The sequence below is a fragment of the Psittacula echo genome, assembly GCF_963264785.1.
Source record: "Psittacula echo genome assembly, chromosome: 4".
Taxonomy (NCBI): Eukaryota; Metazoa; Chordata; class Aves; order Psittaciformes; family Psittacidae; genus Psittacula; species Psittacula echo.
This window is the reverse complement of record NC_137738.1, coordinates 69335639-69361831: the sequence shown is the minus strand read 5'-3', so window position 1 is coordinate 69361831 and position 26193 is coordinate 69335639. Positions and strand designations below refer to the sequence as shown.

The 26193-nt window shown below is 43.1% G+C and overlaps 1 protein-coding gene across 1 annotated transcript in view; it reads right to left on the bottom strand.

Annotated features, from left to right (window-relative positions):
* BACH2 (BTB domain and CNC homolog 2) overlaps positions 1-26193 on the bottom strand; it is a gene marked incomplete at its 3' end in the record, with an annotated part of 184155 nt that overhangs the window by 80148 nt on the left and 77814 nt on the right. The window contains exon 3 of the mRNA XM_080614910.1: positions 17340-17444. The remainder of the gene's footprint in view (positions 1-17339; positions 17445-26193) is intronic.

Genomic DNA, 26193 nt, shown 5'->3' with positions numbered 1-26193 from the left:
AACAGACTTTAAGTAACAACACTGGCTTTTGTCAAAGCTTTGTTTTGATTTCAGCTAAGAATTCAAGTCAAGGACACCAAATTTGTTCCTTTGTTTCCACTTTATTCTGGGGAGCTTCAGAGAGAAAACACCATCAGCATAGTTCCATAACCCCAGGCCAATGCAATGCGCGTATTATTCCTCCATCCATCCTAAAGCAAAGCTGCCTGTCACACCAATCTTGTTAAAAGAAGATTGGAGAGGGAAGAAAACGTTACGTTTGCTGTGTGAAGCCCACAGCAAATTCATGGTGCTGCCACTGCCGTGCAGGGGTTTGGGGCTCAGTCCCTGGAAGGGAAACACTCTGGGACAGGGAGGGCTGGAAGAAGGTGACACCCCTCCCAGCACCCAAGTCCCAGCATCCCCACACAGCCCAGATCCCACTCAATGACCAGTCCCAGCTGACTCGAAAAGGCATCCCCCATCTATCAATGAAGGAGTCACACTCTGAAGTGGCTCGGGAGGAGGGTGGGAAGGAAATACTTGTGGAGGGAGAAGTAATTATTTTTAAGCTACAGGGGTTTTCAAGTTGGAGTTTTCAAGTTGCCAGTGCCCAATACTTTACTGTTTTCCTGAGGAAAAGAAACACCTGAATGCTTAACTACTATTTACATGAATAAAGTTGTGATTGGGAGTGGAAAGGAATATGATTTTCTTTTGAACAGAAGGGGACAGCAGCAGTACAAGCAGTGGCATTTATCTGTCTTCCCAGGATTATTGCAAGGGTTGTGTTTGCAGAATGACCACAAACTAGATAAAGCTAGATAAAGGGGGGAGGTGAGGGGAAGTTAAAAATCCTACTACTATTTTTCTGAAATTTGCAAAATGAACTCTTCAGTAAAAACTTCTGGTTTCTCAAGAAATGCCTACTGACTCCATAAAAAGGTCAAAAAATAAATCAGAGCACAGCAAATTGAAGAGGTTTGATTTTTGTATTTTTTAAGCATGCTTATATGTTCAATGTTTTCTGAGGACTGATGCTACACCATTTTACCCCAAGCCTTCTAGAGAACTGGATCACTTATGAGAAGTAGGTTATTTCTTCTGGATGGCACTCTCCTAGATGATTTACCAACAGATGCTCTAAATACTGCTACATTTAAGGATTACCTATATGGGTGCTTGAAAAGAATCATGAGGCAATGCCAGGAACACCATGCTTGTGTGCAGTCAGTTTATGCAATTTCCTCCAATGGGGCATAATATTCATTGACAGACTGTTAAGAGGACCAAATATTTATGGTCACAATATACATTATCTAAATTGCCTATAAAACTAAAAATATAAACTCCAAATCCGTTCAGTCATAAATCACTGGTAGAACAAAAACAACTGTTGTTTGCTCAATAGCAAAAGGAATAAAACCAGAGAAGGCTCTGTGCTTTCAAGGACAAGTCAGTTTTCTGAGATAAAGTTGCACTTGCCACAGCATATCAGAAGGAAAGGAGAATAAACAGAAGTGGAGAACAGGGAAACAAGAAAAGAAGCGGGGGGGTGGTGGGGGGGGGAAGACTTCCAGTGCCATGCTTTTCTGAGAAGGAGTGATTGATGTTCACTGCTGTAGAAATCATGAGGCCACGTCCCAAACATTTCATTCCCTTCTGCAAATGTCTCACTCCGTGTATCACCCCATGTTCCCTAGATATTATTGCCCTACACAGGATGATCCAGCCAGCATCAGGTTTTACACATGATCTAAAACACGAAGGCAGGAATCTCTCTGCCCAGGGGTCAGCTTAGGGAAGAATGAAACCCAACTCCCCTGCCTATGCTCAACACGGGGGCTTCTTCATGCTCTCCATTCAATAAAATGATTTTGTTTCTGAAACAGGCAAATTGTTAAAAGCAAAACTGTTGCTACAGATGTAAACTTACAAGGAATACATGAAAACTGAACTTAACATGAAAGGAAGAGCCAAAAATGCATCTACTGGAGTTTCAGCATTTTAACATGCTGACCAGCCACATTTACAGCATGGAAAGAGATGGATCCTAGGCAGGGGTAGACGCTCTGTCCACTTCAAGGCTTGCTCACATCAAGATCTCTGCTCTCAGCACAGACCTCCATATGTAGGCAATCAGTTACACGATCTGAGAAGCAACAAAATCACTGTTCTACACCAACTTGAAGACCCAGTTCCTGAAGTCATGGGGGGTGCCAGGAAACCTTATCTTTATTTTGAAAAGCATTAGCTGCAGAGAAAGCTCAAAGAAATAACAACACTTCAAAACAGACATTGTGTTTCTAAAAAACTTATATTGTTTAACGACTTCTGTACATTTTTTGAATCAGGTTGCCTTTTTCCCCTTTGTGAGGGCTTCCAGTACTGCATGGTGGCTCAAGTTAGCACTGAAGAATGCAAATGTAAAGGAAGACGCACCAGACACCACAACTGGCAGAAGGAAGCATGAAGCTTAAAAGGTATGTACTTCACAAAAACACCTTCCAGCTTGGATTTATATTAAACAGAGGGTGTGTTTCAAAGAGAGCTTTTGTTGCTAATGCAAAATAACAAGAGCTTTGACATTAAAGAGGAGGAAAGCTGATAAGTTCTTCAGTTTGCAGTGAGCAAACCAATAAAAATGATGAGAAGAGCACAATGAACACACCTGGGTATTACTCCAATTCACATGAAATATATTTTCAGACACAGTAAACCATGCAATCATGCTCAAGAAAACCAGAGAAGGTGGGTGGGCAATGAGGGAGGTGAGCAACAAGTACACAGTGGAGTTTGAAAACACACTAATGTTCACAATGGGTGTATAAAATCAGGGTAAGTAAAATGCAGACACAGGAGGAGATGAGTTGGTGAGCTCCTCGCAGATGGGGACTGGAGAAAAAGTATGTAAGGAAAGCTGTGCACCAGTGAGCAGGGAGAAGTGAGCACTGATGTGCAGAGCTGGTGTTTTCTGAAGCAACACTTCACTTGGTGGAGCGCAATGCTTCTTACACAAACGTGCAGTGTCATTAGTCCCACTGAAGTCAAGGATACCAGTCTGCTACATGCAATACAATCACATGTTAGCAAATGTGTTTTCTTTACATTTTGTGTGCTCTCAGGTGAAGCTGAAGAATATTTCTTTCTGGTTGAAACAGCTTCATTGGAACACTTATAGCTTGCAACTGCTTGAAGGATCACCTGAGGCTGAGAAGGCATTTGCAGTGCTCTTGACATCTAGCGCAGGATCTCTCCATGAAATCTCTTAAATTAGACCCAGGATGTTATTGATACCTATGTCAGAAAAGATACATGGCCTGCTTCACTATTAGTGCATTTAATTTCCTCTTAATAATCTGCTCGGTTTTTCCAAAGAAGAACTCGTCCATCACTTCTCTTAAGTTCACGTGCACCATTTGGCCAGAAGCAGCCAAAACCAGGAGTCTGAAGGGCACAGCAGCTTCTTCCTCAGTGCCCAGAGGTGGGATACGGAAGACCACCACAACCAGGGTGCAGGAAGGTACCCACCCGGGACCACAAGGCCTGGCTCTGTGGTACGTCCCTATCTGGGTGACCTGTGTCAACAGTCAGTGGAGATGAGAATAGGCCATTTCTTCAGATAATCAGGAATCAGTCTGTCTAGAAACCATGAGTGAAGTCATCAGGAGAAGCATCAGGATAACTGCCGCTGACTGTCTGAAGGGGAAGGCAGCTGCTGCCACCCCGCGATGACCAGGGGAGCACTCCAGGGTCTGCAACTGGATTTTCCCCAGCTACACTTAATAGCACTAACTGGGCTTAAATGGAAAACCCGCAGAGCTGCTGAGGCATAGACATGGGGGGAATTTTCCACCCCCTCTTGTCCTCTGGTTGAAGTCAACTCTGTGACACATCAACTATGCTGGGCTAGGAGAAGTGAGAGACTGTAGTTCAAGAACATCACCACAGGAACTTGCAAATCTCTTAACGTAAAATCTGAATGACTTTATCATTGGAATATACTTGACTGAAAATCAAGATAAAATAGTTTATCTTGGTGGTATGACTCATGAAAGAATGGTTAGGTGTAAAAGGAACGTTATCAAATGACACAAGATGAGTGTGCCCCACACAGTAAAACCAACACAAAGCAAAGTCACAGCCTAATACTTTGTGTCAGATCTGATGAAAATTCAGATATCTGGCTTATTTCTCCTTAAGGACTGGAAATTTTGATTAATTCACATGCAAACTGGAGAACATAAGATGGTTCAGTGATGAGGGTGAAACTGCTGTTCCGGCTCCTGGCATCTCAGACGACAATACCGGACTAGCCAGCGCTGGGTCTCTTGGGTAAGGACACTTCCCAGGGCAGCACACAATGATGCAGCTCACTGGGTTTAGGCTCTCAGACTCCTGCCCAACACACGTGAACCACAGGAATGCATGTATGCCCTGCTGAAAGGATGTTCCCGCTTTGAACGATTATCACAGTCAGAGCTTTACTGCTGATTTCTTTTTGAAAATGCAAATCAAGAGAACAGTTAACACAGAATGAAAGAATGGGCCACAGTCAACCACAAAAACTTTCCATAAGGTTCAGCATGTGGGAAACAGACAAGTAAATGCTGCGAAAGATGAACAATATTTAAGTATTAACACAAATGTTTGTTTTGGTAAGGTTTATCTGGCATCTGTACCGGTTTTCCTCCAAGCTCTAATACAAAAATAACTGTCTAACTGTGACTGGGAGAGATGGCAGCAGCTCAACATTGCTCCCTTTTTTTTCTATGTACTCAGGAAAAACCCCTGACATTTTACAGCATCAGACAAACTGATTTTCAGGTGATTTCAAATCAGGCTGAAGTCAGTGATGCATATGTGCATTCAGAAAATTCAGTCAATGGTCTCATTTTCATCAGCCTGTGAAATGGTCCTTATTCATTATAATGAATTCATTCTTATTAATGCTTACGTTCTTATTCATAAGCAAGCAACACAGAGCAGGTATTATCCTTTAGCTCATATAAATGATGTATGCAATAGTTGTGCGTTGACTATGAAGAGGAAGCCCATCGATGGAGGTACGCGTCTACCACGAGCCTGCACAAGCTGGCTGAGAGTTGGCCAACACTACATCTAGTGTGCAGCAGCTGCCTCTGAGCTTCTCCATCTTCACCCTCACGCCAAGCAGGAGAAAGTTGAAAGACCTAAAAATGTTTTGTGTGTTATCTTCACTGATTGTGACAAACAGGAGAAAGGCAGAATCACAATGGGAAAGAGCTTCAAAAATATGTTCCCTGTTGTGTGAACTCAAGACTGTTCAACAAGAGAAGCCAGAGAGGCCACGCACAGTAATGCTGAGAAAAAGGAAATGGTACTTCATTTTAGCCAAAGTCATAAATCTTACCAAAGAGCCTCTAACAGCAAAATGTCAAGCAGGGGAATTTTTATACACAGATAATTAGTTGAGCTGATATCGGGTTTACTATGCTGTGCAGCCCCTTCTCAACCTGCAAAACACCACGCAAGGCTCTGGCTGCCTTGCTATCCCTGGCTTCACCGGGAGACATGTGGCTGAAACTGCCAGAAAACCTTACTAAAAAAAGGTGTAGATGAGTATTTCTGCTCCACAGAAATCTGAGATTTCTTTTTTTGATGGGAAAATGAGCCACCTTTATCAAATCACCCCCCTCTGCTACAGGGAAGATGGACCAACAGGACACCTCCCACCATCAGCACCCTTGTCTCCTGGAGTACAGACACCACGCATAGATCCTGCAGAGCAGGCAGTTCAGTCAGGGAAAAAGGCTGACCCACCAAAGCAGAGAAAGAAAATGTGGTCAAGGAAATTCATCAGCCAGAAGCAGCGGTGGAGCTGCCTCACAAGGACTGAAGTCAACCGGGTGTTCCCACCACCCTGCGCTGGGAACAAGGCAGCCCATCCGCCAGCGCTCATTCCTCGACATCTTGCTCTGTTTCGGAGCACAGCCAGTGACTTCCACTAGCTACAGACGTGAGCAAAGACTGTACCGCATCTAATAGTCAGACCGCAGTTCCAGTCACAGAAAAGCCGCTTTTCGGTTTCTAGATGAGAGGGTATCCAGGGCACACGTGCCATAGCACACTGGGCACATTAGGCGCCAGCGAGCACCTTCAACACTTCTGATGCTACCTTAGAAGGGACCAATTTAGTCTAGAGGAGGAGGTCTGGAAGCTTTCATCCCCAAAAGATGCCTGAGTTAGAGAATGACCCAGACAGGACAGCAGCTTGCTGCTCTACGACTGGCCGAGAGATGCCTCAGTGAGTAAGGAGAGCCCGCCCCATTTGCACTGTAGGGATTTACAGTCCCCACAGACTGTCTTGGTGCTCCTAACTACTTTCTGCCCACCTTCTATTCTCTTTTTCATCCCCAACCCAGTGCAAAAGGACAGATACACTGCATTGCTCAGCTGCACTCCTCTGCTGCTCCAGAAGAGCTGAAGGCAGGTTAAGGTTATGGGGCGGACAAAGCTCCACCACCCCCTCAAGCTTCATCTGCACAGGGTTAAGCAGCAGCTCCCTTGTCCAAGGCTCAGTTATCTTACTACCATATGTTAAACTGAATGAGCAATCTGCATTTACTGCACCAAACTACAATTATGGGAGGTTTTTTTCAATCATTCAGCCTAATGGTATGCAGCTGTCACAGAAATCTTTGAACACATCACTGGCTCTCTTTGAGCTGATTAACCAGATAAGGAACTGTAGCTAAAAGACATGAAAGGATGGGTCCAAATTTCAAGCTCTCAGCTGAGCAAAGAATTTAATTCAAAAGACTGTACAAAATGGGGTGTGTGTGCTTCACCACACAAATGAAGGTTTTGTTTACTACTGATATGAACAGGTGAAAAACCTTCCGTAGCTCAGTTTAAAAATCAATGCACACCAGCCTCAAAGTGGTGCTGATGAGTATTACAGCTGCCACACCAATCTGTGTGGATGCCAGTATTCGTGCTGTTTTTTCTTCTGAATTGGAACTGAGGGAGAACCCGCCAATTAACTTTACACTGAAGAAACCCTGTGATGCTGAAGAGCTCCAAACCACAGCCCCTTTGCCTGAACTGCTTCTGTTCAGTGTGTTTCGTTGGATAGCACAGTATTTGGGTTTTTTTAATTCAAGACAGCTCCGTGTATTTGCTTTTATTTCTAGCATAATGTTTACCATTCCAATCAGAACATTCTGTAATCTTGTCTAAATGTTTTACTATTAATTGCTGCACCCCACACCCCACCCTTAATAATTATCCTCAAGAGAGGTAAACATTTCAACATGACTTACTTTAGTTAAAGCCATGAATATGCATTATTTATTTATTTAGGTAAACAGTGATTAAGAAAAATCACCAAACTGTCTTATCTTTCAAACAAGCACTACTTCACCACACTTGCCATGTCCCTTAAACACATATATTACCTTGTATGCCTCCACGGTGATTTACATTTGTGGGCCTCAGATCATGTAGCAGCTGCCAGGAAAGCAGTTCCTACACTGTCCAAGGCTGTGCAATGAGCCTAAAGCACTGACTCACTTTCAAGGATGAGCAGCAGGTACGCAGACTCCAATAGAGAAGAAAGCAGCAACACCTTGGGTGCAGGATGAGGACCAGAATGCCGCTATTTGTCACCCAACATGCTGATTTTTGAGGTTTCTTTTCAACAAGACCACCTCTGTTAGCATCAAAACACTCATGACCCTCCCTATGCTCTCATTCCACAGTCTATGGGGCTATGTCCTTAGAAACCAAGGGGCTGTCACCACCACAGCCTCTCCATGCTAAGCTGGGGAGCAGCCGGCCCCAAACCAATGAGTGTTTGGTGCCAGAAGAGTCATATAGCCCCATGTGCTGCACAAATATCAAACCTATCACCTGGGTAATAAGCAGCTGAGTGACACCACTCGATTCTCCTGGACTTCCTCCTCAGTATGACCAACCTCAAATATTACAGCATCCCATCCTGCCTAATACTTCCACCAGCTTCCACCGCACGCCGTGACAGAATCAGGCAGCACCACAGACAATGAAGCTGCCTACAGGTAACTGATTTTTTTAAACCAAAAAATTAAGACACGTCAAAACAGTCCTGACACGGTTGATCATCCAACCTAAGGATCACACCGGCACTGCAAGAGAGGAATCAAAATGTCTCCCAAAGACGAAGGGATTTTCGGAGATCTAGAATTGTTAAGTAAATAGATAGAACTGCGGTCTGGCTTTGTTTCAGTTTTCAGAGCTAATTTCCGGCCACCGTTCAGAGAAATGCTTTGCATTTCCATTTCTGACTCACCCGTTTTAACAAGCACGCTCGCTGGAATTACTAAGCATGGGATCTGATGAAAACATTTCGCTTTCTGAATCGAAGTGCTTTCCAATTTTGTTGATGTGGATTTATCTACCAATTTAACGTGGTGACTGACAAGACCGGTGGTGTGCGGGTAAAGTCCCGGTGCACAATGCGATGGGTCAGAGGCCTCTCCCACCTGGTGTCCCACCGAGGTACACAGATGCTCCCAAATTCTGGACAGCTTCCTAGAACACGCTGACACTGGTCTCTCGCATCCCGATCACAGAACGATGCACGCTCCCAGAGACACGTTTAAACGTCAGGTATGAATGAAAAGCATTCCTGAAAAGAATGTTATGAAACCGAAAATCGGAGATCGCCGCAGTGCTGTGCCTCAGTTGAGTCATCAGTTCCCTTTACAGCCTAATAATTGACACTGCCTTGATCAGAATGACTGATCCGAATGTTGCTTTGTGTTTGTGGTTTTTTTGTTGGTCTTTTTTTTTTTTCTTGTTGTTGTTTAAAAAAATAGGTTTCTTATGTAAACAAGCCGCCTGTCATCTCGCGGGAGTGTTTGTATTTGCCAGATCACGGGAAACATCTGTCAAAACCAGATTTTGCTCTCCTCAGACAACTCGGTACAGTCTGAATCAGACGGTGCTACAAAGAAACTAAAACCAGGTCTTGTTACGGAAAAAATACACTGCCAACTCTCAGTGGAAGCACTGATTTTATTGCATTTTCTTGGAATTAAATGCTGCGAAGGTTATTAGAAGAGTTCCCTCCTTCCCCTGAGGGCTCTCTCCCCCAGAGGAAATCCTGGGAATTTAAAAGCCGCTTTTCTCCCCTCTTCCTGCGCTCTTCCAAAATGAAGTACCTTCTAGGAAGAGACAGATAGGAGAAGAAACAGGGTTCAGTGAAACTTAAGAGCATGTCGATTTCCCATCTTTTGACGCTGGTACTCGGATAACTGTGTGATTCCCCTTCTGATGCTTTCAACAAACAAATGCTCCCACACGTCTGCATTCTTCAGGTCACATCTCCCCAGAACGACTCATTAAGTATTTTCACATCTTCTAAACAGGGAAAGATCAAGTGAGGCTGCAACTGCCTCTAGTGGTGTTTTCTGAAGAAAAGGTGACACAAAGAGGGTGGTTGCTACTACCAGAATAAGGGTGATGCTAGACTGCCATACTGTGGGTCTTCTGCCAGGGAATCTGCCCTGGAATAGCAACATCATTAGGAGAAGGGGAAAAAAATAAAAATCAAAGGGAGATACAGGTTAAGAGTTGGACAGAAAGAGGATTAGCATGAAAATGGAGAGGAGATGACAAGGGCAACCAGCACCAGGCTCAGTGGTACCACCCAGGGCTGGGGCTGTTAAATGGACCCTTACAGTTACAGATTAAGGGGTCAGTATTTGAAACATTCAACAGTGAATACATGGTCTTATTACAAGTATGTCCCTGGATGGGTGAGAAATGCATGGCCATGTCTACATCAGCCTTTTTCTGTAGAGCAAAATCGCCAGTACTGTGGAGCTGACGTAATGCCCAAGTTTTGGTTCTGCCTGGCAGTAATGCCTGCCTGACACTACAGACTGAGTGCCTAGGAGCAGCTGAGGTACATCCACAGTGCTGCTGGAGGCACAACTCTCAGCTTATACCAGTAATTCATGGATTATACAGCATGCTAACAATGCTTAAAAACAAGGCATGAAGATAGGAGAACCTCACTATACTTTGGAGGAGAACTCATCTAAACACTGAATACTGATAGTGATACAATGGTAGAGTTTAAAACAAGAAGACAGACAAAATCCAATGTGGTGGAGGAGAAGAAATGATAAAACAAGTGGCATAAGGAATAAAATTACTACTGCTGAAGATGACATTGGATTTTATTTCCCTGAGGTAGACAGTTGGACATAGAATCATAGAATCATAGAATAGTTAGGGTTGGAAAGGACCCCAAGATCATCTAGTTCCAGCCCCCCTGCCATGGGCAGGGACACCTCACACTAAACCATGCCACCCAAGGCCTCATCCAACCTGGCCTTAAACACCGCCAAGGATGGAGCATTCACAACCTCCCTGGGCAACCCATTCCAGTGCCTCACCACCCTCACAGTAAAGAATTTCTTCCTTAGATCCAATCTAAACTTCCCCTGTTTAAGTTTGAACCCGTTACCCCTTATAAAACTAATACTTACAAGTATTTGCAAAATATTGTGCTCTGTCTCCTTCAAATGGGGCGGAAGTGGACTTAAAGTCTTGCTTTTCAGTGACAGAAGTCTTCACGCAAGCAATTTACATAGCTCTTTTGAAATCAGAAACAACTGCAGACCTACACTTACAAAACAAACCTATGAGAACACTAAACAAGATGTAATCTCAACTGTGATTTAGAAATTAAGTACAAAAGCATATAGCATGGAATCCAATGTGTATCATCAACTGCAATGTTTTGGAGAGGTTCTCATATTTTTCTGAACAACACTTTTACCTGCTTCTGCTATTTAAGGGAGTCATGGACAACCACACTGCCAAAGTGTGAGGAAAAAGACTATTTTGGCCAGATTTGAGAAGAGACTGCACCTAGTTAGCACTGGTTTTATCTGCCTGATCTACAATAACACATACTTTCAACTGTGACTTTCATAAACTCTTTGAAGTTTTATTATTCCAAGGTACAAGGCTGGCAACACCAAGACAGAGGAAGCAGAGAAAAACTGAACGGGAATTAAAAGGACTCTGCACTCTCAAGCCAGCAAGCAAAAGAATCATATTTGGCTTCATGAGAGCATTGCCAATACTAACAAGCCATTTGCTGTCTGGAGCTGCATACCAGCAGGTCATGTACAAAACGTACATTAGTGTTTTAGATGCAAGCTAATTGAGCAAAATTTGAAATGCCACTTGTATTTGCTTTTTACTTTATTTTGCACAAACTCTTGAATGTCATGATGAAAAAAGGTATGGGAAACAAAGCAAAACAGGGTTCATCACATCATAAAGAAAGTTAACTAAACCAGCAAAGATTGTATTTTAACTCTCTACCTAGTTCCCCGTAACAGGTCAACTCAAACAGAAAACTTAGGCACTACATGAATTTCTTCTTCAGTTTCATGGCACCTGAAAACTTTTACTATCAGTATTGTCACCATCCCAGTTAACTATAATCCAAAGCAGTAGTAAGAACCAGCATGCACTAGGCCAGAATCAAAGCCAACAATAACCAGAAAAAAGAACGATTTTCTTAGCAAGCTCCCTCCTCTGCTCTTAAACTGTGGCTATGCCAGCTTCAGGGATGTCTGGCATGATCCACACTCACTGCTTTGTCCTGTAAGAAACAGGTTCTCTGCACCCAGTTAATTACAGTTTAATTTTGCCATGTGAAAGAGCCTCTCTCTCCAATTCTCATGGCTCTTGGGTTTTTTTGCTTTGTTCTGCTTTCAACCATACCACACCACCTGCCTGTTCTGCCTTGATTTTCGTGTTTTATCATTCTCTGCAGTCCTGGCATTTGTTTAAAATGATGTAAAAAACAGGCAGTTACATCAAGAATGATTAGTACAGCACATGCCGTACCAAGAATGTTATATATTTTAGTGCCTATGAAGTTAGTGTACCAAAACCAGCCAAAGCTGTTAATCTGATCTGAAAGTGTATTTTTCCTTTCCTGCTTGCAATAGGATAATTAATACTTGGAAGAAATAATTGAGAAAATAATCATGGTGGTAGGTGAGCAATCCTAATGACATAAGCTCATGCTTGGGTCAAGGGTTGTGGTTTGGGATTTATCTCTGTGAAGAAAGAACAAGGTGTGTGTCTCAGTGTGTGACAAGGACACTCGCCACACTGCCTTGTTCAGCATCATCCCAACTTACTTATTACCTGTGCCAGTGTCCTTATTGCACTGAAAAGGTCTATGCTATCTCCTGAAGCTCTGCAAGCAGAAAATTAAATCTGATGCTTTCCTACTTGTTAAAGTGGCTGACGAAAAACGCATTAAGGAATACCTGGGCAAAGAGGCTCTCCAAAATCATAACAAACAGTTATAAAAGCCAATCCGCAATGGCCAGCAAAGGTTTCCATGTAGAAACTGGTTTAACACAGCTTCCTATTTGGTAAATAGTAAGAGGAAACTATGAATAAATATTTGTTTTCCCATATTTATTTCTACAGTGGGTGAGGCAAGACAAAAGGATGTTTAGGCACTGAACTGATTTCAGGTTTTGTTTTCTGCACACAATTTGGTCTGCAATGTTATAGGGCTTTTAATCTCATATACCCTATGGATCCTATTATTATCACCATCATGATGAAACCAGACACAGCCCACTTCCCGTTCCTCCAGCCTGACACTGGCAGAGCATGCTGAAATGAGAGTCACTCATGTAAAACTGACTGAAGAAGGCTACCCATCATTTCAGCTGCTTGGCTTCACCTCCCTGTGCCAGACAGTGCCACCTCAAGCTGTTCCAGACAATGTGCAGAGCAAGCAGCAGCGTAACCTTAAGTACCAGGAGACATCCAACTCAGCTTGTCCACAGGAAAGGTGGAAAACAGTCCCTGGGTGTTTCTACGATTCCTGTTGCTCTCAGCACAATTAGATTTTATTGAACCATAATCCTAGGTAAGTATATTGAATCTTACAGCTAAAGTCAATTACACTGCGTTAAACAACCTTCCTGATTTGCAGGAGGAAAATCACTTCTTCAGTATAAAACTAAATTAGCTCAATAACTCGTTACATGTAGCTTAGCATAGGGTTGAAACAGCAACTGAGTGGTTGCCGTATTTTCAGTTACCAGTCCTTTAGAAATGCAAGTAGACTGAATTCCCAGTTTTACCAGCTGGGAAAAAGGACAATCATTGCAGGCAGAGAGGGAACATCCAGTGTCAGCAGCATCATGTTTCAAACCATCTTGTGGAAGGGGCCTCTGAGCTAACCAGCCTTGGAAGGGAAGAGACATCGCTTTTCCTGCAATTAAAAGTTGCCATACTTAGAGGTTTAGGCTAGATGCAACAGTCAACTTAGAGCTGCACTGTGTCTCTCCAAGTGAGAAGCAGGCTGGAGAAGAACATTACTAATTTTTGGAGAAGAAAAAGAGCATATAGGTCTCCACACTCTCTTCCCAGAGAAAAATATTTCCTGTAAGGGGTGACAAAAATTTAACTCCCAACCCACAGGAGATATAAGGACACATCAGAAGGCATGTCACCTGCCATTTCTGATCGCTTACTCAGAATTTGCATCAGCACTGGGTGAGATTCATGTAAAAATCACTTAAATGAGTATCTCCATATCAGGGGCTGAGTGGAGGAGCAGAGGGGCTGAAGGCCACCCTCAGCAAGTGCAGCAACACTGTGCCAGTGCACACCTTGACAAGAGGCTGGGAAGGTGGTGGCCCACTCCCTAGTACAACCTTCCTCAACTGCTAGTGCCATCTCTGGTAACCCTCTGACCAGCCCAAGCACTTTTTGGTTTATTTCTTACACACAACTTTATTTAAATGTCAAGAGATCTCCACGTAACTCAGGAGATGACAGAAGCTGCATTTATGATCCCGCTGGGTCTGTGTGGGTCGTGTGTGTTGAGCAGACAGGAATGACTCAAAGCCGTAAGTAGACAGACTGAGAGCAAGGCGAGAGACAGGGAATACTCCAAATGCCTGCTGCTGCACCAGGGCAGCCAAACTCCAGGAGAAAAAGGCCTGAAAGACTTGGAAAGAAAAAACCCAACCCTTCAGATCTGGAAATCATTTCCTCTACTCTTGAACACTGCAATGCAAGCATCATGGGTGATTATCCCCTGTGAGGAAATGCATTCCTCTCACTGTAGTCCCTGGGGTGGCTCTCCCTGTCACAACATTGATGTCTTTCAGCAGCATTAGTAGGCTTCAACTTCACAATGGATCAGAGGAGAATCATCTCCGCTGTACAAATGAGGAAGTTGGTCATAGGGCAGATGAAGGAGGTTGCCCGAAAACACACAGGAAACCTGTGACTGAGGTGGGCAACTGAACCCAGACCATGAGTTCCAGTTGGATGCCCAGTCCAAGCTGGGTGGCTCACAGATCACCTCTTCTACTGCGGCTTTGAAATTTAAGTTTGGTGGGTTTTTTAATGAATGTGGGTTGTTGTTTTTTTTTTAATTTGTCTAGCCACTACGTTTCATTTCACTCACACTTCTGCTTTGTGGAAGCTTTTTATTCTGCTTCTTTTTTGATTTGGTTTAGAAAAACAACACTACTGAACATTAAACAGAATTTAACCTTCACGATTTGGTCTTCTCACCACCAACATCAGCCTCTCTCTAGCTCTCAGTGTTAAGTGTCCTTTCTTTGTGCATCCTGCGCTCACAACTATGGATTCATCAAAGCACAGCGGTGATATTTAGTAGGAGACATCTTATTCACAGCTTCAAAGAATTACAGCAACTGCTTATGTAAATATCAGCGTCATGAGGCAGCAGAGCAGATCGGGTGGGAAAACCAGAGAAGGGAGATGCATAAAAAAGGTAAGTTCTGAAGTAAATGGTCTGACACTGCTATGCATCACGTCACAATGAGCAATCGGCTGAAGAACAGCTACCAGTAAGCCACATCAGACAGCCCAGAATGTTTTACTGGCTCAGCTAATGAATCATTGGGCAAACCTTAGCAATGTGCTCACAGCCAGGGTAGTCTTCACAGCAGGTGAGAACGTTGTCTCTTCCATTATCATAATGATCTGTGGTTTAATTGATATTTGAAAACGTCTAAAGATCTTCCAGTGAAAGGCGTATAATATGTATTTCTAAGGCAGAATTCTGTGGCATTATATTATTTGCAAGGAGGTGCAACAAGTCAAACTATTACTTCATAAAATATTTTACACTGGCTGAATCCCTTACAGAAGATCTCAAGATCTTGAGAGGGAAAAACCAGCTAATTTCCACCTGTGTAATAACTAATGCAGTGAGAAAGAAAACACTGCAAACCACAAGCTGTCAAAAGTGCCCGATATGCTATTTTCAGCTTATCTGGATGCAGCTCAAACTATCCACAGCTAACCACGGTACATCAGAGGATTGTCATCATTCCACTTCCACCACAGGCTTTCAGTATCTTGTGCCCACTGTGCATCCAAGGCTGTCAAGCCTTGCAAAATAACATAAGACTTTTACTTAAAGCAGCTGAGCAGCTGCAAAAACAACCCTCTGAAAATACTGCCTCCCACTCGGCAGCTGGAAATACAGTTATTGATTGAAAAATTCGATGTTTGATATTACTTAATAGCTGGGGAAAAAACTATTTGTGAACCATAATTAACATTTATTTAACTATTTAAAAGCATGCATCTACTGTTTCAGACTTCATGGAGAGCCAATATGCAGCCTTCTGGCACCATTAAACAGACTAATGCAGTTAAATTGGAAGGATATGAGGCAGAAAGCCATGATGGAATAGCGAATCCTTCAAGGAACTAGTATAACAGAAATTGCCTCAGTAGCATGTGCCCCGCAACACCAGGTCCAAACCTGCTCTACCAAGCTCCTAGTGCTACAGTGCTTCAAACACCATGACATAAACTGGATTAAAATCCAGCACTAATAGCAATAAAGCAAGTAGATCCCCTTGAAACAGCTGCAAGGCCTATGGGCAACTCTACAGTGATGCCAGACCAGGACAGCCAGCAGTGGGGCACCATGCGAGAAACGACCAGAAGCACTCGTCACGCCCCCCCTGGAGGAGCCAGGCTCCTGCCTCCTGCACCGAAAGTGTGAACAGCAGGACTAGGGATGTGATCACTGTCCTGTACTTGGCATTGGTGAGGTCGCACCTAGAATACTGTGTTCAGTTCTGGGCCCCTCACTGCAAGAAAGACATTGTGGTGCTGGAGCACGTTGACAGAAGAGCAATGAAGATGGTAAAGGCTCTGAAGCACAAGTTTGATGAGGAACAGCTGAGGGAAATGGTGATGGGATTAGCATATATATATATATGTATTTTTTTAAGCTAGTTTATGTACAGCAAATGTAACTTATAGGGAATACTTTGCAAGATGCCAAGGAGTGTGAGCAGCTTGTATAATATACTTAACTGAGTGATTTGAGCCCTAAGTCACTAACTCTCCCACCCTTGCTCTCTGAAGAGACCGTATTATCAGTCGCCATTTCAAGGGAAATGCTCTTAAGTCATAAATACTTCTCACATCATACTTCTTACAACCTGCATCATCAGCAAAAGAAAACTGATGGCAATATAGAAAGAAATAAAAGATAAGAAATTTCAAGTCACAAACATTCTCAAATGGATCATGCTTTCAAAAGAAACTGTATAAATGACATGATAAGGTTTTCTTGGTGTACATCTTCAAGTTTTCCAGGATGATGTTACTCATTTTAACCACAAACATGTTCTTACACGCCATACTCAATGCAACTGGCTTGTAACCTGAAATGCGGTCTTTTTCATCAACACTCAGTCATCATGGAGACAGATGCAGCTGACCAAAGTCACTGCCATTCACAGCCTAGTGAAGTTCCCTAGCTATACACACAGCCTGACCAATGAGACCAACTAGCGCTTTTTTTGGCTCAGTTAGGGAAGCTATTCATGGACTATTTCAAATTGAGTTAGGCAGATCACAGCTTATGAAAATCTCCAAAAAGTATTTACCCAAGCAGGGCTATATCAGCATGGCTAAAACACTGAAGTGCAAAAATGCAGGCTCGGATGAACACTCAGAAACCATGTATAGCACAGAGTGAATGACAAAACAGATCCATGCGTATTTTGCCAATTTTTGTTCTAGGCTTACATGTAGCCACCTGTCTCAGAAGTGTTCAGGTACTGTGCTGGGGGAGTTCTACAGCAAGTCAGCAAAGAGCCTTTAAAGTGCTTTAGCTCTATGCTATGGGAATGCTCGTGTTCCCAGATGCATTGCTACTGTCTACTAGATGTTAGAATAAAACTATGAAATTATAAAGAATGATCAAAATGCCTAAAGAACACCCCAAAACTGAAGAAACCATTTGATACTGTTTTTGCAAAAATACTTACAACACAGTCCTGGAAGTGATTTCCAAGCAAGCCAGCTGCTGCTCTAGACAGTTTACTGGATGGTGTGGCTCAGATCTTTCATACAAGCAGCACCTACAGTTATATCTAGAAAAGGAAATAAAATCAAAATACTTTGTGAGCAAATATGCAAACAAAGTCATCTTTCTTTTTAAAATCATAACCAGCTTTAAACCAGCTTTAGCAAGACTTGATACCAGTTCTCATGCCAAGCTTCACGTGTGCTGCTCACTTACAGGAACAAGCTCCAAGGCACAGTCAAAGCCTACCCAGGGTGATGAAGTTGAGAGTGACTGTGCTTGGGTAAAAAGCCCCATGCTGAGCATATCAAAGCAGCAAACAAATGCACGCAGCTGTTTTTCTCATCTAGTTCTACTTTAAAACACTTGCAGGAAACGCAAGACGAAATACTGGTGTTGGTGCCAAAAAATGTAGGTGATTTCAGCAAGGCCAGGAATTCCAGGCACCAACTTCTTTTTTCTCCCTCTTGAGTGGGTGTTCACTTGTAAGTTGTAGACATGTTAGCAATTGAACAACTGAGTGAATTAATGCTCAACTTAACAGTCATTGTTAGGTTGGGAGGTTATTACTGCTTGTTCTGCTAAAGTGACAGGTTAAAACAGGTTTGTATCTGAAAAGCTGTTTTCTACAATACATATTCTCTGGCGTTTTGTACCAAATAATTTCCTTCCATCATGTCAATTTGTATGAACCGTCACTGTCAGTCCCACCACAGCAGCTGGGATGGGCAAGGAGAAACAGCCAGGGGACAAGCGAGGAACAGAGAGCACTCAGCCCCCATCATTTCTCTTTGGGCTGCCATCTTATATTTTTCCCCAGACATTTTGTGTCATTTATGCAAGACTTCTCAACAAAGGAGCATGCTCACATTTGCCGGACATGTTCTGCTTTTAAAGCAAACAAGCAAGCAAAGGCAAAACCCAGGGGTAAAGAGAAGGCTCTCCTTCACGTTGCTACGACCCTGAGAAACCTGTTTGCTATCTGGCACTACCTGGTGCATGAGATAGAGGGTTGCGGTTTCCCAACTTTGCAGGTGATTAGATTATTAATGGAAACCCCAAATTTTCAGCATTGAGCTGACTGGTATGGAGATGGAAAAAAATACCACATGTTGAGCTTTTGCAGACTCAGATCCATTTTGTACTAGTAAACGAGCTTTTCTCCTTCCCTCCTTCACTTTGTTTTTTTCTTTCAGGGTAGCTCACAAGCTGCTACAACTCACACTGTACTAAGAGCTGTTCACACCGCACAAAGTGTTTACCACTCACAACTGATGCTAAAAATTAATTTACAGCACCGCTACACCAAGCTTTGACAAATTGTCATGTGTTGACACAGTCATAAGTTGTTGGTTTAAAAAAGTAACACTTCCCTCTTCTGCCACCTCATGTTTGAGACCAGGGATGGGCACATTATGCAAAGTTTGAAGGTTTGTAAGCTTCACAAATGTTTGGGCTTCACAAAACAAGCTTGGTTGTGAAAGTTTTTTCTCTTACAGTTAGGCGTGTGTTTATTGCCAAAAAGACTCTAGTAAGGAAAAAAAAAATCCCATCTACCAAGATCTGTGTGTTGTGCAAAACTAGGAGAAGAGGCTGTAAAATAAATAACCTTGCATGATACTTGCTCTAGATAAGATCAGGCCCTGTATCAACTACTCAGAGCTGCAGACACCAGCCTCCTACTGTAGCAAAGAACGGGAAAAAATATAGCTGCAAGTAAGAGTTTTAATTGTTCTCAGCTGTCACACAATGTTATCTAAAGCAAGCGCATTTATTTTGCGATTCTTCTGTATAGCTCTGTATGGGAGGGGTGGGGGAAAGCTGTAGCATTCATCAGACAAGGTCCAAATTGATTTCCATGCACTCCAGATAGTACGCGCTAGTCAGCACTCATGCCCGTGAGTGGCAGCTCTTAAATTTTAACTCCTCCTCTTCTTCCTCAGGCCAGGATAACCTGTCTAGTTTAAGCCTGCAATCAGTACTGTGCACAAAGGTGCTGTCACCTGAAATGAGCAGTGTTTCAGTGGTGATGCTAACTTAAAATGTTAGCCCCACATTAGCCTAAATCAAGGTAAAGAAACAAAGCCAAGGACGGAAAGAACCAAGCCATCAGGAGATAACCACGGCATCCATTTGGCTGAGGTGTCAACACCTTCAAGTTATCTTTGTTCTTCTTGTCTTCTAAGGTTTACATTCCCCTGCACTTCTGCAGAGACCCATGGTAAGCCATGCAGTGCCATCCAGCAACCAAACCAAGAGGTAAGTAGGTTCTACCTCCAGTGTTGTTGATGGTCAGGACAGGAAGACTGCCAATGCAAGAGAGAAAGGGAATCAGGCTTGGCCTGATCCCAAGCAGAAATTGAAACGCTAGCAATAGTCCTGGGCAGCAAAGCACAGTACTGCAAAATGAGTATCTCAGAGCCTGCCAAACAGGCTTCATGAGGAGCACTTAAAAGGCACTACTTCATGTTGTGCAGCAGTGATCTGGACCACAGTGCTCCAATACCCCTCCCTAAGCTCTACCACCTCTCAGTGCACACACCATGCAAGAATGCAGAGGAAATTCATTCAGGAAATTAACTTGGCAATACAAGGCATTGATTTTCTTTTTCTCCCCCTCTTACACTTGTACAAAGAACCATAGAATATTTAGGGCTGGAAAGGACCTTAGGATTATCTAGTTCCAACCCCCCTGCCATGGGCAGGGACACCTCACATTAAACCATGTCTCCCAAGGCTCTGTCCAACTCGGCCTTGAATACTGTCAGGGATGGAACATTCACAGCTTCCTCGGGCAACCCATTCCAGTGCCTCACCACCCTCTCAGTAAAGAACTTTCTCCTTAAATCCAATCTAAACTTCCCCTGTTTAAGTTTGAACCCGTTATCCCTTGTCCTGTCACTATAGTCCCTAATGAAGAGCCCCTCCCCAGCATCCTTGTAGGCCCCCTTCAGATACTGGAAGGCTGCTATGAGGTCTCCACGCAGCCTTCTCTTCTCCAGGCTGAACAGCCCCAACTTTCTCAGCCTGTCTTCATATGGGAGGTGCTTCAGTCCCCTGATCATCCTCGTGGCCCTCCTCTGGACTTGTTCCAACAGTTCCATGTCCTTTTTACGTTGAGGACACCAGAACTGTACACAATACTCCAAGTGAGGTCTCACGAGAGCAGAGTAGAGGGGCAGGATCACCTCCTTCGACCTGCTGGTCACGCTCCTCTTGATGCAGCCCAGGATACGGTTGGCTTTCTGGGCTGCGAGCGCACACTGAAGCCGGCTCATGTTCATTTTCTCATCGAGCAACACCCCAAGTCCTTCTCCGCAGGGCTGCTCTGAATCTCTTCTCTGCCTGACTTGTAGCTGTGCCAGGATTGCCCTGACCGATCTATCCACCCCATGCCAGCAGTGATGCAAGAGTGCTCCATGTAATTTCTCTACAAAATTCAAATGAAACACAGCTCCCGCAGAACATGACATTTCATAAAGACTCTTCACTTACTTGCACCTCTCACACCCTGTATAGAATTTCTTCATGATCTGAGATGTTACTGTGACAAATGACACACATTACTCTCTGAGAGATCTAATGGAAGCAGAGGACATTTACATCATTACAGTCTGGACAGACATTATCTTGTGCTGCTGACTGGAATGATATCATCCATGCTTACTTAGCTTAGATTGCTATACAGTTAGAAAAACACTCCAGTAGCAACTCCTACCTCCCTCCCCCAAAGGAACAAAAAATGTATAAATATTTTCAGTGCATCACATGAAATGCATTATTTCGCTGGATTCAGTCCAAGAGTTGATAAGGTTGAAAGAAAGACTGTTCAACTATTAAGTCAAAAACTTCAGCTGTGTTAATTAAAAAGAAGGTAACACTAAATTTCCTCCACCTTGGAGGAAAACTAATAAAACCTTAAGTTTTACTGTAAGTGATCGCAACTGCCCAAATGCATTTTTATTTCTTTGCTCTATAGAAGGAAACACAATGGACTTAATCTTCCTGAATTCTTACTTTGGATGGAAAAATTCCCAGACATCCTCACTAACCCAGTGAAGAAGAATATTAGGAAAAAAGCAGGAGTTGGGGTTTCCTGGTGTGTGGTTTGTTTGTTTGCTTGTTCGGTGGATTTTGGTGGAAAAAGTACCTCTTTACTTGTGTATAAGTTTTTTCCTGATGGATCCAACTTATGAGTGTGAAGAAACCACCCACAAGCAGAAGGCCTTTCTTGCCAAGTCCCTTAATGTGAGCTTGTGCCTGCTGTAACCAAGGTAGGACAGGCACAAAGCAGGAAGGTTCAACACTGGGGAAATGCAGACCAAGGATCTCTGGCATCACACCTCTCTGCTTTGCCATCAGGTTTCGTCACAGGGAGGACGGCAGAGTCATGGCTGATCCCACAGCTGCACTCCCTCCTGCTGCTATTTGCAGGGCATTAGCCCTCACCAAGATTTGAAAAGTAAACGGGAATATATGAAGCTGTCCTGCTCTCTTGATGATGCACACATACAAACAAAAGGCTAAATCTGTATCATAAATATATATACTGAATATGCACTGGGTAGTCACTGCCTGCATGGAGTGCAGACTGTGTGAAACAAACTCCCTTGGCTGGAAATTAAAGAAAAAATGAAGGTTGCAATTTTTTCATTCCCTAGGCACCACTCTTTCAACCAGCAAGGACAAGAAGCTAACCAGTTAACCCAAATGCTTGAGCAGCTGGAGTTTAAGAGCAGCTTGTCTCCTCTCCCAAGGCAAGTGGCACCAGTGACTAACTACACCGTGGGCAATTTTCCTGTCTCTTCTTTACGCCCATCTTCATGTTGCTGCAAAGGTCACCACGTCATATCTGTTACACAGAGATCTGCCGCCCACCAGCAAACAGGGAAGCAGCTTATCTGGACAGTCTGGCCGGACCTCCTGTGAGCATTTGGGGGTGGGGGGAAACCTTGCAGCTTTCCACTTCTTTTTGGTGGTGGTGGGGGGCGTGCTTCAAAAATGGTTCTGGTTCTTAAACCTTCAGATGGGGCTGAAATGCTCAAATTGCCTCGAACTGAAGGTATCTTGCACAGCAAGCTTTGCTCAGCAAAGCTCAGGTCCTAAAAGAAGTCATTCCATCCCTGACTCTCCCTCCCTGGTGCAGGGGAGGGAGTAATGGGAAGTGATACCTCTGTAAGCTTGAAATCGTGAGAAAAGGCATCAGATCTTTGCCCATGCCTCCCTGGAGCACATCCTGTGCTTCCAGCCCTTTCAGGCAGAAGCAGCTTGGAGGCCCTGTGAAAAGTTTAATCACTTGAAAGCCAGCTTCTGTGTTCTCCCTCTGTCACTCCATCAACAAGAAGTGCAAGGACCCTTCAGGAGGCAGACTGGGAACTGCATGCTCTCCCCACCCCAACAATGCTCACAGATGTGGGCATGCTTTGCTTTACCACTTTTTCTAACTGTATACACTAATATATTTTTCCTTACTTTCTTAGCATTACACCCACTGCATGGTGCATAACAATCAATGCCAGCACTACTTATAACATTAGCACAGAAGCATGTAGTTCACTGAAATAGGACTTTCTTCCTCCCCCTTCTCATTGCCAGTTTTGTTAAATAAATCTGAATCCTTGCTTGACTTGTGTCTACTCAGATCAAACTTTTATTCAAGGACAGAAGCATTTTGTTTCTAACAAATGTATTCCCATTTCCCAAATAAAATCTCTACTTTGGATGGAGAGAACCAGCACTCAACTTTTACTGTAGTGCAATGCTCCAAACAAATGAACTTAAAAATTCAGCTAAATGGCAACACAGAGCTGAAGGGCTCTAAAGCTTTATCTACCACATGGCAAAAGTGACTCTTAGAACATACTCCCCATGTCCTTTGAGGCAATTTTTTTTACGGGGTCTTCAAGGAGCCACCACCCCCTTTATCAGCTCTTTGTGACTTCCCCAAAATTACAAAAGCAACCCAGTTTCAGGAGTTCCTGGGCTACAGTGAGGATGTGTTCAAAGCACTGTCTGTTCAGTAACAGGGATGCCAAAATTGGCAATAAAAGCATTGAAGAGGCATGTGGGAATATGTAAAAATTTCATTCAGCACAAAGCAAGACCAGGACACAAGGATCCTAAATTAATCCAGTTCCTGTCTTCCCAGTGATTTCCCTCACCATTGGAAAGACTTTGGTTTGGATTTTAGTCAAGTCTGGTTTACAGTGCTCAACTTCGGCTGTCAAAAAAAACCCCAACCCTGCTGGAACGCCTTACTCATTACGCAGCCTTGCAGAAATTATTAGCTATGTTACAAGGCATTTCCCTTTGGGGACCAGAAAGGGTGAAGAAAGGGGATGGAGAGTGACAGTCTGTGGTTTCTAATGCAGCAGCAAGAAAATAAATAAGTAAAAGGAATACAGGATATAACGTGTTTACATTTGTCAAAACAAGTTTCCTGGAGACACTGAGGGTTCATGCTGCTGAGCTGTCACTTCTGCTTGAAACTGCTGCCTCATGCTATCAGGAGGTCAGTCACTGACCTACTTTCTGATAGAACTGAATTAATTTGCTACTTCTGTACACAAATGGGTTTTTATTTTTTTTTACAGGAATACTCAACAAACCCATAAAAAGCTGCCTTTTATCCAGCTTGGAGCTTCAACTGATGCTGTGCAAGGCTATTACATACCCTGGCACAGGGCCCAGTGTGCTTGGTCTGCTTATTCTTTTGGAAAAATCTGTACAGAATATTTTTAACGAGTTGATGCTGCAAATAACATCTTTTCTTTCTGAACTCTTACAATACACTAATACCAGCGATATAGCCCACTACAGACAGTAACAGAGGCCAGCACTTGAACATGTTGTGCTTTGTCTAGGCTGCTCCTGAAATAGATGCTTACTACAACAGGATCAGCTCCCGAAAGAACTGCAATGAACGGCACCATATATTTATCGCATAAAAACACATGGTTATTAATAGAAGACGAGTAGGTGAAACTTATCAACTAAACACCTATTGATGTGATTGCTCCCTGCGCAGGGCCAGTTAAACATCTGTGCTCATCAGAAAATGGTGGTATGGTAGAAGCACTACCTAAAACTAATGCGTTAAACTCAGAAAGTGGCAGAAGTAGTAACAAAAGAGGTGCCACCTACTTGCTCTCTTTGCTTAAATGGCTACATGCACATAGCTCTAGCATCACTACACATATACTTCCATTAAAATACAATCATGGTTCAGGGTTTCACAGATCTTCCAAATCCCTGGACATCAAAATATCAGAAATCGGCTCTTGAAATCATCCTTAGCGATGCTATAATTGCAAGCTTAACTGCCTGGGTGGACTCACCTCTCCAGGTCTCTCATGGGTAGCAGCACTCCTGTTCGGAAAGAGGAAAGCAGCGTATAGACCTGTGAAAGCAGGGCCATTCTGCAACAAGGCTCTGGACTAACATTTGCAAGACGAGAATCTACAAACTAACACTTGCATCAGACCTTTTCAGCAACTTGGTCCCATGCATTCATCTGACCCTCCGTCTGCAAAGTTAAGGTAAGGATCTTCTCCAAGTGCTTGGCTGGCTTAGTACCAAATCACTGTAGGGGAGACTTGACTTTCCTTTGCATTTCCCCAGGGTCCAATCTAACAATAGTGGAGGTAGTACTAACTATCGTAATACAAGACAACTGTTGGTATCACAACAGATTTATGATCACTTGAGTTCCTGGACTCGATGAGGCTCATGTTGCCAAAGATAACTATGCCAAACCTAGCACTTCAAATTGCAAGTGTATTTTTGTCAACCTTTTTAGCTTTCATCTGTGCATATTTACAAGCCCTGAATCTGAAGTTCAAATAAATCCAATAATTCACTCAAACCCACCAGGATTTGAAAACATTAGGGAACTGTCAAGATGTCATCGAGCTTGTTCTGCAGAAAAGAGTGCTTTATAGTTTCAGAAAGAAATAGACAAGGGAGCTATTTAACGAGATGGTGGCATATTGAAACATGGATAGATAGGTAATTAATAGCTACCTTCTCTAAGTGAAAACTTTTCTGAGTGAAAAATCAGTTTATATGAAAAACTAGGAGTCAATTGCTGCCATTTTTGGGTGGATAAGAACTGTCATGCATGTTAGCATCTCCGTTACCATGAAGGATTTTACTCCTTTAAGCAGTTCACAAAGACCTTCACTTAAAACAGCATGTGGGAAGCAAGGAACTAACAGAAGGAGACACCAAAGAAATGTTGACGTTTGTAACTAGAATTCTAATGAAAAATGTTATCAGGAATCCATGAAAATGGGAAAGAACTTCTGCTACAAGAAGTCAAAGTTAAGACAACAGGCTCATTTTGGTCCATTAGTATTAAGAGTAATTGCACAGGTATATATGTGCTGTCATTAGGATAAATTGGCCAAATAACCTTTTTATGTTGGTAGCACACAACATTTTCCAATCAGAAAGGTCCAATATTTTACCAGAAGATCACCTAATTCAGAACCCTCTTAACCGTGTCCTGTGGGTTTCTTTACCAAATTTCCATAGAGCTTTGAGTGGAACATACAGCACCTTAAAGTAAACAAACCAGGAGAGAGGAAAAACAGTCATGATCCAAGAAACAGGAAGTATAAACCCATTAATTAAGCATTTAATTCTTTTTATCTATCCCTCATGTCTGTCTTCACAGTTTAAAGTCTCTCTCGGCAATCAACCAATTTTGGGATTCACTGCTGTCATGCCAGTTGTGGCAGTACTTCAGCTAAAAAGGCATTGTCAAACATAATGAAGTTTTCTTTCAGCTTGTACCCACACTGGTGCAGTGCACG